This window comes from Podarcis bocagei (genome assembly GCF_964188305.1).
Source record: "Podarcis bocagei genome assembly, chromosome: 1".
Taxonomy (NCBI): Eukaryota; Metazoa; Chordata; class Lepidosauria; order Squamata; family Lacertidae; genus Podarcis; species Podarcis bocagei.
This window is the reverse complement of record NC_138125.1, coordinates 70829961-70843354: the sequence shown is the minus strand read 5'-3', so window position 1 is coordinate 70843354 and position 13394 is coordinate 70829961. Positions and strand designations below refer to the sequence as shown.

The 13394-nt window shown below is 46.4% G+C and overlaps 1 long non-coding RNA gene across 2 annotated transcripts in view; it reads left to right on the top strand.

Annotated features, from left to right (window-relative positions):
- The first annotated feature begins 6497 nt into the window (after nucleotides 1-6497).
- LOC308583876 overlaps nucleotides 6498-13394 on the top strand; it is a 149875-nt gene continuing 142978 nt past the window's right edge. For both annotated transcript variants that reach the window (XR_014006470.1, XR_014006471.1), the window contains exon 1: nucleotides 6498-6601. This is a non-coding gene — a long non-coding RNA (uncharacterized lncRNA). The remainder of the gene's footprint in view (nucleotides 6602-13394) is intronic.

Sequence of the window (13394 nt, the reverse complement as noted above, 5' to 3'; positions counted from 1 at the left end):
GTAGCGCCACATCAGCGCCACACGTGGCTCCCGTCCTCCCAAGGCGGCGGCCTAGCCTTAAAACCGCGTGCGAGGGAGGCGAGACCAGACGGCATGGCTACTGCCAAACAAAAGGCTGCGGAAGCGGCCCACCCACCCGATCCCCCAACAGGCACGAGCCCGCCCCAAACCCCGTCCTCCCCAACCCACCCCCGGCCCTTCCCTCCCCGCGGGCCGCAGGGCACCGCCCGTTTGCAGGCTCGGCGCCCATCCGGAGACTAGGCCCGCTCTTTGTTCTCGGCGGCCAGACATAACTCGACCAGCGGCCAGCCGCCGCGCTGACTGAGCCCAAAGGGCGGGGGACGGGACTTTTCCCGGGCAGCAGGAGATGGAGACACGTATTAAGATGAGGGGGCCGCCGGGTGGGGCTGGCGGCGGCGTTTCTCCCAGTCCCACAGAACAGGAGGGGGGGGGTCTCCGAAAATGAACCACCAGAGGTACTACTCTCCCTCTTGCCCTTCTGCAGCGCATGAATAGGTTAGGAAGAGACGCCGCAGCACATCGGCGTCGCACCTTCATCGCGCGACGCCGGCTGCTCTCAGACAAAGGCAAGGCCTTCCCAGACGCCGGCTGAGGGAACCGGGATCCCGGCGGCGGCCGCCATTTTGCGCCTCAGAGCGAACGTGCAGCAGCGAGGACAAGATGGCGGCCGTTTTAGGCAGCGGCCATTTTGCGTGTCGGCAGCCTGGTCCCGGTAGCGTTCCTCGTTTCCCCACCCGCAATACCGGCTCCGGAGCGCTCATAGGTACCAGCAGAGAGGGCTCCGCCGCCGCCCGCCCGCAACCCATCACCTTAACCGACAACAGAGATCCCCTCACCTTCCCTAGAGTCTCGTCAGCGTCCCCAGGACCGGCGGCGGCGAGGGCTGGGGAGAGGCGAGAGAAGGGAGGGGGAGAGGGAGCCGGGGATCGGGGCTGGGGTAGGGAGGGGGGGAGAGCGTAAATGGCAGGACGGGCCTCCGAGTCACCACAGCAGCCACCGAACGCTTCCCTCCGTCACCTCCATAGAGATCGGACCAACTCACCGCCGCTTCTAGCGCGTACTGAGACAGCCCCACTAACTTTATTACACAGCGCGCAGCCAAACCCTCCTTAGCATGCCGGCTACCAATCGCCGAGGGAGACTCTGCCAAGGCAGCCAATCACAAGGAGAGAAAGGGGCGGGCACAGAGCTGAGGAGGCGGACGAGGTACGGTTGGTTGACGCGAAGCAGCGCCGCAGTGCAGCACCACATTCACAAAGACGGGCACAGTCTCGAGTTAGCGTAGAAAACAACCTCGGGTGGCAGGTTGCGCAAATGGCGCACCGGGTCAATTGGGGCAGCCTGGATGCCTTTCTTCCCCTTCCCCATCACCGCGTTTCCTCCAGTAACAGAAACTGGGAGGGAGAGGCAGTTATGTCCGTTTCTGGCAAGCAGCCCGGCTATTTTCTCATTGTATCCCAGCCTCCCCGCCCGTATCCTGCGTCCAGTGCTACGGAGATTTCCCTGGATGTGGTTTTCTGGCAAAACCGCCCCATGGCTTTGTTCTGATGCCTAAGAACTGCAGGATTAAGGCACTACATTAGGAAGTAGCAGTGATTGGTCATGTGCATGACCCGTGTCTGAAAATTAACCGTGGTCCGATGCTAATTCACAAGGATAGGTGAACATGGTGTGGGGGCATTTTCAGAACAATGTGAGTGTACCAGCGTTGAAGATCTGAAAGCTATCCTTCTGTGCCCAGTATCTAGTCATCGAAACTTATTTCATAGGGTTGAGCTGATGAACAGCATTCTAGAAAAAGTGCTCAAGGCTCCAGCTTTTGGCTCTTACTGCAAGTGCACTTAATAATGTATGAACTTAGAAAAAATAATAATTTCAGCAAGGCTGTGCATCTATATTGGGCTCACTATCAAGGTGTTGAAAATGCCACAGGGTGTAGTACTGCCTGCTACCTATCCCATCTCCCACAAAATGGAAGCATTTTGAAAGGGAAAAAAAGAATAAATCCCAACTTCGTATGCTATGTTTTAAAGGCAACATTTTGATTTTTAAAAATAAATAAATGTCGAATTGTACTATATGAACATAGGTACAGTGGTACCTCGGGTTACATACGCTTCAGGTTGCATACGCTTCAGGTTACAGACTCCGCTAACCCAGAAATAGTGCTTCAGGTTAAGAACTTTGCTTCAGGATAGGAAATGAAGTCGGGCTCCGGCGGTGCAGCGGCAGCGGGAGGCCCCATTAGCTAAAGTGGTGCTTCAGGTTAAGAACAGTTTCAGGTTAAGAGCAGACCTCTGGAAAGAATTAAGTACTTAACCTGAGGTACTACTGTATTCCTGACAGAAAATTGCAATATCTTATCCTTTATAAAGTGACAATACATATTCAGTATAGATTAAAATTATTGGTGACGTTCTCCTAACCATAGTTACACAATGATCCAAAACTTGTGCAATATTAGATGAATTCACTGCTCATGTGACTCAAGAAGACATGAATCTAAATGTCTAACACATACCGGTAAATTGCAGTTGCGAAACAGATTTCCATTTTGTAACACAGTGCAGAGTGTCTTGTAGAAAACTTGTTCAGGTTCTAGAGTGTAAGGATGTTAAATACACTAGAATGCCCATGCAAAGAGTAGAAATAAGATATTCCTCTAGGGTTTTGTATAACTCAGTAGCTAAAGATACGTCTATGATATCTCAAAAGCTGTTCGCTTAAGGGAGCATTGGTGGTCTAGGATGGCTGGTGGCTCCTAGCTATAGCTTGCACCCTACCTGCTGGTATGGTCCCGCTTGCCAGCTTCCCATAAGCATCTGGTTGGTCACTGCGATGTTGGAGTAGATAGGCCTTTGGCCTGATCTAGAAGGGCTTCTATTATGCTTTTATGTTAACTAGAGAGAAATGTAGTCATCAAAGAAATAGAAATATGAAATTTTGCAGTTGGCCAGCAAGAAGCTGAGGGCACCTGTTTGCTTCTGGGGATTTTGCTTTAAATGTTAGCATTGGTTGTCTGATGGACTATCTATTCTCCTATGCTCTGTTTGTAAACATCATAAGTCAGGACTCTTCCCGTCACAAGAAAAGTATCTTTTAAGAAGTTCTCTCTCAAAATTTACCACCATTTGGAGTAGTGTGATATACCATACAAAATATTTGTTGTTCACTTGCCTTGCCACCTCTTTCTTCTTTACTCCTTTAGGGGAAAGAGGTAATGTACTCCCACAGGATTCATGTAAATGTCACGAGCACACTATCAAGCAAGATGAAGGGTACATTACTTGCCCCTTGCTCCTTGGAATATGGTTTGCTGCATATGCTTAGATATCATTCTATTATCTCCTGGATAAGTAGAAATAAAGCCCTTTTCATATGACTCAGCAATGGTGGGTGAACACCTACACCATCAAAATCTCTATACAACCTCCATTTGATATGCTTCCCTTACAAAATTTACCTACTTTACACACTCTGCTTTAAACAGTCCAGAAGTAGCCTAGATACAGAAATATAAGGTAAAGAGGAGGTTGAGAGGAGATATGATAGCCACCTTGAAAAACTAAAGAGCTGTCACAGGGAAGATGGAGCAAGCTTGTTTCTCCTGCTCCAGAGGCTGGTACCCAAACCAATGGATTCAAGTTACAAGAAAGGAGATTCCAACTAAACATCAGGAAGAACTTTATGACAGTAAGAGCTGTTTGACAGTGGAATAGACACCAGTGAGAGGTGGTGGCCTCTCCTTTCTCAAAGGATTTTAAACAGGCTGGATGGCCATCTGCCATGTATTATCTAGTTGAGATTCCTGCATTTCAAGGAGTTGGACTAGATGACCCTTGGGGTTCCTTCCAACTCTACAATTCTATGAGTCTCTGAGATTTTCAAAATTTTGATGGCTGGAACAGACTTTAAGATAGTTTTCAGATGATATTGTTGGCCTAAAGCTATATAAGCACTGATGTGTGTGTGTGTGTGTGTTTAACTTGAATGCCACCCTTCATCTGAAGATCACAGAGTGGTTCACAACAGAAAAATACAAAAGGAGAACACAACATACATAACGAAACAAAAACAAACCAATAATTTCCCCCTGCCCTAACACATTTAAAAGGCCATAGAAAGTTAATCAGTCAAAGGCTTGGTTATAAAGAAATGTTTTCACCTGGTGCCTAAAGACATGTAATGAAGGCGCCAGGCAAGCCTCCCTAGGGAAAGCATTCCACAAACGAGGAGCCACTACAGAAAAGGCCTGTTTTTGTGTTGCCACCCTCCAGACCTCTTGTGGAGGAGGCATACAAAGAAGGGCCTCACGGCATTGATGCCCTGTTAAATTGTGCAATAAATATTTCCATGTGATGGATCAGCTTCTCCCAAAGAGAAAAGTTCTGCTACATAAACATAAAATAAGGCACCTCCTAGTATAGTTCCTGCTATAGCCAGCATTGCTTCAACTACTGATCCAGGGAGGGAAGTCACTATCCTCCCAATTTAAGTGCCCCTGTCAGTTGATTCTTTGGGGAGAAACTTCATCTGCCTGTCCTGTGCCCTACTACTTCTCTGCTGACACAGAGAAGGTTGAAAACTCTGAAACTGGCAATCAGTTTGCCAATTTCGCTTTGCCTTTACATGGAAGACGCCTCCTTGTAAAGGCAGAGTGGCAAGCCGTGCTTCACCCCGCCCCCAAAGTGATGTTATCTGCTCAGCTTGAGACATATATTTTAAAGCAAACTGACATTTTTCTTCATCTTCATTGCTGCAGTGTAGGCCTTCAAGGAAATTTTGCCTTGAAGCTATAGCACATGCACCCCCAAACTCGGCCCTCCAGATGTTTTGGGACCACAACTCCCATCATCCGTAGCTAACAGGACCAGTGGTCAGGGATGATGGGAATTGTAGTCCCAAAACATTTGGAGGGCTGAGTTTGGGGATGCCTGCTATAGCAGGACTCACTGCAGCATATCCATGGGGCTACGTTCTAGAACTGCAATGGTTGAGAGCTGTCCAGGTAATGGAAATGTGTGGGGTTACATACTATATAACCAAACATTCTTAAGTCCCAGAACAGGTGAAATAGTAATACTGTTCCTAGCATCTTAGATTTGGGTTGGAGAAGGTAGGGCAATCACACTACAGCTGTGACAAAAGTTCAACTACAGAGGTACCTCGGGTTAAGTACTTAATTCGTTCCGGAGTTCCGTTCTTAACCTGAAACTGTTCTTAAACTGAAGCACCACTTTAGCTAATGGGGCCTCCTGCTGCTGTTGCGCCACCAGAGCACGATTTCTGTTCTCATCCTGGAGCAAAGTTCTTAACCTGAGGTACTATTTCTGGGTTAGCGGAGTTTGTAACCTGAAGCGTATGTAACCTGAAGCGTATGTAACCTGAGGTACCACTGTATTGCTACAAGCAAGCACTCAGAATAGTAAGCACCTGGGCAGAGGGGAAACAGAAATGCAGTAAGAATAGGTAAGTAGTACCCATACTGGAGAAAAGAGCTAGTGTGGAAACACCCTTAGTACAATAACCAGACCAAGAGCATGATCGTCCACATATTACAATGAAGGCTCTAATACTAAACACATTTACTAGGAAGTAAACCTGAGCACAATGAGACTTGACACTATTAACAAGCTTAGGCTTGCACAGCAGATCACATAATATTCTAAAGACTGACTCATGCCATCTATGGCTGGAGAAAACATGATGCTGTATGCCAGGAGATCTTCCGTTTCTATCATAGTTCCTAAAATGTGGCTGATGTGAAAGACTGGATCCCACCCACCCCTTAAAGTCAAAGTGAATTACTTTCTAAAAGCCAGCATCTAATTCCAAATACGTGACACACTGCTGAAGAATGGAAAATAGGACTCTGGCAAAACCATAAAACCTTAGCAATATCATAGAAATCCTATACAGTATGCATGAGAAACTGTATATGGAAGAGTTGGCAGGATTCAGGTGAACTTGATTATTAAAGTCTGCACCACCAATGTGCACCATGAAAGCAGACATCCCATCAATGTGGTCCTTCACTGACGCAAGAGTAGGATGCTAAGGGAAGAGCTATGTAGGCCTTAGTAAAGAGTTCAGGAAAGTTTTATTAGGCATGTTGAACCTGTAAATATTCGGATGTTGGTTACTCTAACCCCTGTCAGCCACAGCATAGCCGGTAGTGAGGGATTTGTAGTTCAATAACATCTGGAGGACCACAAGTTCCTCATCTCTGATGGAGCACATGGGAAAGGGTACCTGTGTGGAATAAAACTAAAAAGAAAAGGCCCCAGTGCTCACAATGAAACACTGTATTGTAGCTCAATATTGTTGCATGCCACCTCAGTCTCCAAGTGGTGTGAAATTCCAAGGGATCCAGGCGCTTATTGAGAGTTTATGTTTCCTTTTGGGAATGAGGAACAGTGGAGATGGTGGTGTCTTTCTGCATCCAACTTCTAACTCATAATGCTTTTCCTGGCCTCTCTACTCGAGCTTTATCTGTTGAGGGAGGGGCCTGCACCCATTTGCCATCTCACACCGAACCTACTTTGGAGCAAAACACACTTACTAGGAGCTTGAAAACCTTGTGAGTTGATTAGATTTTAAGGAAGTCAAGAACTAGCTTGAAAAAATAGAGCAATTTAATAATAATAAAAATTCTCTCCACATCTATAAAACACTTCTTGAGCAATTCAACACAGATGTGGAGAGAAAGGGGGGATGGACCAAGAAGTGTTTTATTCCAAAACAAACTAAACTACTATAAAGAGTATTGCATCAGTGAGCACCAGAACCTGATCTCTTTTATGTTTTGTTCATTTGAGATACTGTACTTGTTTCCTGATTTTTTTTGGCCGACATATGTGGTATACCACCAACAGACAGATGTGGCTTGAGCATGCTAAACAGCTGGAGATAAGTCAATAAGACAAAAATACAAAAAATGTCATTAACAATATTTATGAATATAATGAAAATGTTGAATGACGTGCAGCAAGTACAGACAACTCTATGGATCAAATCTGAACTCCTGCCCCACAAATTGCTAGTACTGTACAGAGTACATCCCCTCATACTATAAATGTGAAGGAAAATAAACTTGCATGAATGATAACAGGAATGGGGGGTATAGTGTGGCAGACAAATTATATTGTCCTGGGTATTACTACAGTGGTACCTCAGGTTACATATGCTTCAGGTTACATACGCTTCAGGTTACAGACTCCGCTAACCCAAAAATATTACCTCGGGTTAAGTACTTTGCTTCAGGATGAGAACAGAAATTGTGCTCCGGTGGCGCGGCAGCAGCAGGAGGCCCCATTAGCTAAAGTGGTGCTTCAGGTTAAGTACGGACCTCCGGAACAAATTAAGTACTTAACCTGAGGTACCACTGTATCAGATTTCTGTGAATAGGACTCACAATACCTTGCCAAAGTATTGGAATTGCCTGAGGAGTATTAATAGCCTAGGATATTTGACAGATGTGTCTCCACTGGAGCCAGTTGTTACACAATGGGTGCCATTTCTTCATTCATTTTTTATATACAGGACCACTCTGGATTGTTCAAACTAGGAACAAAACTTAATCAGACATGGTGGTAGGGGGCATATCTTCGCCCTCTACGGAAGATGCAGGCTAGGCCTGTGAGTGAAGAGAAATAATTGAAACTACAGCTTGAGTTTGGAGAAAGAGGCAAGCTTTTGGGGAGCTGCCTCTTTCCAAGAAACTGATGTGGTGGTGCAGTTGATTTGGTTAAGCTGTACCTCCACCCCTGCTCTAGCTGCCTGTTTGTAAAGAAAGTCAAACACTACAAAATGCCAGAAACCTTCCGCAACCTCCTTCCAGAGGAAGCTGAACCCGGATAAGCATTGCACCTCTGAAATGTCTCACTGCGCAGATGTGTGGAGAATGCAACAACATTGATTTTTGGCTGTTATTCGTACGTAGTTTATTTATAGAATTTGTGTCATTGATTGATTGATTGTAAGCTTTCTTTTATCACGTTATTTTATGTGAAGGCCAGGGTAATGTTTTCCTACATAATATATAAAGAAGAACAATGTGGGGCGGATAGCAGTGTGCTCTCAAAAGGCAAGGGTTTTTGCCCTGCCCCTTCCTTCAAAGGAGTGTATCAAAAGATCTAGTTGCTGATCAGAGACATAAAGGTTTCTATAGAAACTGATGAAGCTGAGGAATTCCACAAAATATCCCACAAGACAAAACAAAAGTGTGTGTGTGCGGGGGGGGGGGGGGATAGAGCAGGAAAAGGGGGCGGGGCAGAGTCTCCTAGACACAGGGCGTTAAGAATGCTTTTACCGGGCTGACATTTAGGGTTCTGGTCTTTCTCTCTACTACAGCAGACTTTAGTTTTTAGGCAATACTGTATAGTGACAATAAAAATAGCATCCAATGTGTTTGTCGGCTTGGGAAGTACAATCTCCCCACAAACGTAATCCTCCTAGTGACACTTACTCCTAAATAAATGCATAGCGAGCAGAAATGACTGCAGCAACCTACTAGTCACCTATCTGCAAGATGCAAAACATAGCAGATTATTTATGCATATAATCAAGCAACATTCCCAAGTACTTGCACAGTGAGAAGCTGCCTGAATGACTCAGCAGGATATTTTAAACCATCAAGATTTTTCCCACCTTCCATAATGTTTATCATTACTTTTAAAGACTGAACAAGCAAACATTTCCTTTTGAAATCCAAAGTTCTCAATGTTTCTACTACTGTACTAACTTTCTGTCACCTGCTGTACCCCTCCCAACACCTATAAAAAACAGGACAGCTAAACTAGCATTAACTCCTTGTTTACCATGACCCAGAGCCCCACATGCAACTACTGTATTCACAGGCAGCTACAGTAGGACTGACAACTTTTTTTTCTGGCTTTGCTTTGGTGCTTTTAACAATGGTCCACCAGGCAGAAATCCAGCAGGTGAAGTTTTCATTACACATGTTTTAAATGTATGCCGTGCATGCAAAAGCAAGGCCAAAGAAAAATAATTGGCAGTTTGAAATGTTTATTGCTTATTCGCATCCTAACAATCAGTACTGTTATTGACATTACAATACGTTGTCTCAGGAGAGTTTATGTTTAAGTGGATATTCAACAGGGCTCTCCTGGTATCTTTTAGTGAGGCTGATTTCCGTAGCCTGTGAAGTAATTACAGTGGTACCTCAGGTTACATACGCTTCAGGTTACAAACACCGCTAACCCAGAAATAGTGCTTCAGGTTAAGAACTTTGCTTCAGGATGAGAACAGAAATCGTGCTCCGGCGGTGTGGCAGCAGCAGGAGGCCCCATTAGCTAAAGTGGTGCTTCAGGTTAAGAACAGTTTCAGGTTAAGTACGGACCTCCGGAACGAATTAAGTACTTAACCCGAGGTACCACTGTATAGAAATCCTTCAAACATGTTCAGAGTGCAATTTCTTTGCCCATTGACTCACTCATCTCCCACATAACTGGGAGTACAGTGGTACATTGGGTTACAGACGCTTCAGGTTACAGACTCCGCTAACCCAGAAATAGTACCTCGGATTAAGAACTTTGCTTCAGGATGAGAACAAAAATCGTGCAGCAGCAGCGCGGCTACAGCAGGAGGCCCCATTAGCTAAAGTGGTACCTCAGGTTAAGAACAGTTTCAGGTTAAGAACGGACCTCCAGAACGAATTAAGTTCTTAACCCGAGGTACCGCTGTATAAGTATGGTCTTTCAGGCAAGAGAGCCTGACTTGCAAGCAGACCTCAAGCCCTGGCAACTTTTCATTTAGATGTTAAGCACTGACTCTCTGTGAAATCAATAAGGTCTGGTCAATTGGTAGGAATGGTTTCTAAATGGACGTTTGTGAGGTTGGCTAATAAATCGGATCTAAGCACTTTGAAAGGACTAGTTTGTGCAGTGATCCTACATTGTCCACAAAAGTACAGTGGTGCCTCGCAAGACGAAATTAATTCGTTCCGCAAGTCTCTTCGTCTTGCGAGTTTTTCGTCTTGCGATGCACGGTTTCCCATAGGAATGCATTGAAAATCAATTAATGCGTTCCTAGGGAAACCGCCTTCAGACCAGGTCCGGGGACAGTCTGTCCCCGGACCTCTTCTGAAGGCTGGGGGGGGGGGGGATAAGGACTTTAATTCCCACCCCCAGCATTTTAAAAAACCCCGGGACAGCGGAGGACTTCTCCGCTGTCCGGGCAATCTTAAAATGCTGGCGGGCGGCATTTTAAAATCGCCCCGGGACAGCGGAGGACTTCTCCGCTGTCCGGGGCGATTTAAAAGCCCCTGGGAAGGCAGGCAGGGGGGACAAAGACTTTTGCCCCCCGCCAGCCTTCAGAAGGTGTTCCCGCCCCCCGCCCCGCTTCGGAGCACCGTTCCGAAGCCGGGCGGTGGGGGAAGGTGTTCCCACCCCCCCGCCCCGCTTCGGAGCACCGTTCCGAAGCGGGGCGGTGGGGGAAGGTGTTCCCACCCCCCCGCCCCGCTTCGGAGCACCGTTCCGAAGCCGGGCGGTGGGGGAAGGTGTTCCCACCCCCCCGCCCCGCTTCGGAGCACCGTTCCGAAGCCGGGCGGTGGGGGAAGGTGTTCCCACCCCCCCGCCCCGATTCGGAGCACCGTTCCGAAGCCGGGCGGTGGGGGAAGGTGTTCCCACCCCCCCGCCCCGCTTCGGAGCACCGTTCCGAAGCCGGGCGGTGGGGGAAGGTGTTCAAAAGAGGTCCCGGGGCAGCGGGAAGCGCTTCCCGCTGTCCCCGGACCTGGGGCTGCGGGGAGAAGATCGCTTCTCCCCGCCGCCCCTTGCTTCAAAAGAGAAGACCCGCTGTCCCCGGGGCAAGCTTCGTTTTGCGAAGCAAGCCCATAGGGAAATTCGTCTTGCGAGGCAACTCGAAAACGAAAAAACCTTTCGTTTTGCGAGTTTTTCGTCTCGCGAGGCGTTCGTCTTGCGGGGTACCACTGTATCTGGTGGACCACATGTTTCCCCTTTTGGAGCAATAATTTCAAAAGCATTTATGTATTTTGGGGACAAAGGAAGGTGCCCAAGGCAGGGTGTCCCAAACTTGGGCCTCCAGCTGTTTTTGGATTACAATTCCCATCACACCTGACCACTGGTCCTGCTAGTTAGGGATGATGGGAATTGTAGTCCAAAAACAGCTGGAGTGGGAAACCCAAGTTTGGGAAACCCTGGCCCAAGGAGATGGTGAACAGAGTCCTTCTTGCATTACGTAGGTGATAGGGAATCTGCTGCAGCCAATCCATTTCTGAAGGGACAACGTGTCCTCTGATACAGATTCATGGAATTGTAGAGTTGGATGCTGTAAGGCTTCTGATGTTACCCAAGTGGAGTAGAGCGCAGCTGTACTGCAGCAATTCCCAAGCAACTGGTGAAGAGGAGCTCTAATGCTTATAGTTTCTGATGGCTCTGGTACATTTCAGAACCTGTCACAAAATGTTGTTACAGATGGCAATGTTACTGCACAGCTCTGCATCTGATTTATTGACAAAATGCTCCCAACCACTTTGCAGGATGGTTCAGATGATAAAGCTATGACAGGGTGAAAGAACTCACCCCAGAGTGGCTTGGTTGTCTGTTTGGGCCCAGAGAACACTCTCTGGAGTTGGACTAGCAGGCTACCAATCATGACTTGGGGAATCGTTAGAGCAGAAGACATGTAAGATCAACAAGATCACCTGGGGAAATTTTACTTGTAGCACCACACCCTACAGGATTACAGGTCACAGGGTGGTAACCTGAGAACAGACACTCAGTTGGTTAGAGAGTGGTGCTGATAACGCAACGCTTGCAGATTCGATCCCCTTATGGGGCAGTTGCATATTCCTGCATTTGCAGGGGGTTGGACTAAATGATCCTCAGGGTCCATTCCAACTCTACAAGTCTATGATTCTATTATTTTCTGCCATTGCCCCTGTGGAGTGCCCTTCCCTCTGTCATACTCGAGACATCGTCTGCTAGTTTCTTCAGACATCTTGTGAAGACATGTTTTCTTTGTGCAAGCTTTCCCTGACTCATAAGATTGGACCCAGTTATTACTGAATTCCTGTTTTAACCTTCTACTGGGCTGGATTCAGCTAACCCAGAGCATGAACAAAAGCCAATGCAAGGACTCCTGCTAGCACAATGGAGCTTCCCCCCCTCTCCTGCCTCCAAATCCACTGTGGGGGGTTGGGAGAACCCCCAGAACAGCACACAGTGGGAGGAGAGGGGAGATTCTGTCAGAGCAAGGATTTCTGTTTGCCAGATGGAACAGAACGACCATATTAGCTGAATTCCATCCTCTGTTTTCATAATGCAGTTTTACTGTTTTTATTATAGTGCTTCTTTGTTTTTTATGTCATTTTTGTAAATTGCTTAGGGATTTAAAAAATATTTTAAGTGGTTTAGAAATATTGAATAAATAAATAAATAATATCTCTCTCTCTCTCTCTCTCTCTCTCTCTCTCTCTCTCTCTCTCTCTCTCTCATACACACACTGTAATGTTTTCAATATTCAACTTCCACCCCTACCCCCAAGAATGCATTTTATTTATATCTCCCCCAACATTTTTACCCCTAAATTGCAGCAGGGAGCAATCCTGATTTGGGGTGTAGTGAATGAGGAAGGAATATTTAACAATTTTCTCTCACACCATTGTCCCAATGAAAATCGTCCCCCCTCCAACCATTGGGGCTAAAGAAAGTGGAACTACCCAGTTGGCTACTGAGCAGTCTGGAAGCAGAGTTGTTACTTCTCTTCCAGCTTAAAGCAGAAAAGCAATGGTTAGTACTGCTAAGTCATCCGCTCCTGGAAACACTCAAACCTAAAATCTCTTGGCTGAGAGCTCACATGAGGATCTAATCTATTCTCTGATATAAATAGTCCCGTGTATAATAAACAGATCTAAACAGAGAACACTCTCTTCCTTTGGGGCCTTGCTTATAACATTTATTGGATTAGTCTGACGTGCTGATTGATTTCATTAAAGTAATCAAATACAGCATGTCTCCAACAACAAATGCACAGAAATTCTGTGGACCTGATTAGTTAAAACTAAGATTGCTTTTAGATGGGTGTTGATTGTGGGATTGGTGTTCCTCAAGAACCTAAATGTTTTGCACTGTCCACACAACATTATCATTGTGAAAAATTAAGCCTCCCCATCTCTGCAATTTTAATCCCAAATGGGCATTTTTGCAATAGCCCGACAACCCATTTTATTCCCAATTCTATTTAATATCTATATGAAGCTGCTGGGAGTGTCCATTAGGTGTTTGTGGGCAAGATGCCTCCTATGTGTTTGAACATCAGAACTTTGTAACGTCTGAAGAGGGCTCTTGTAACATGTAGCTCAGCACAGAACATCATGGGATGGACTTGCATTG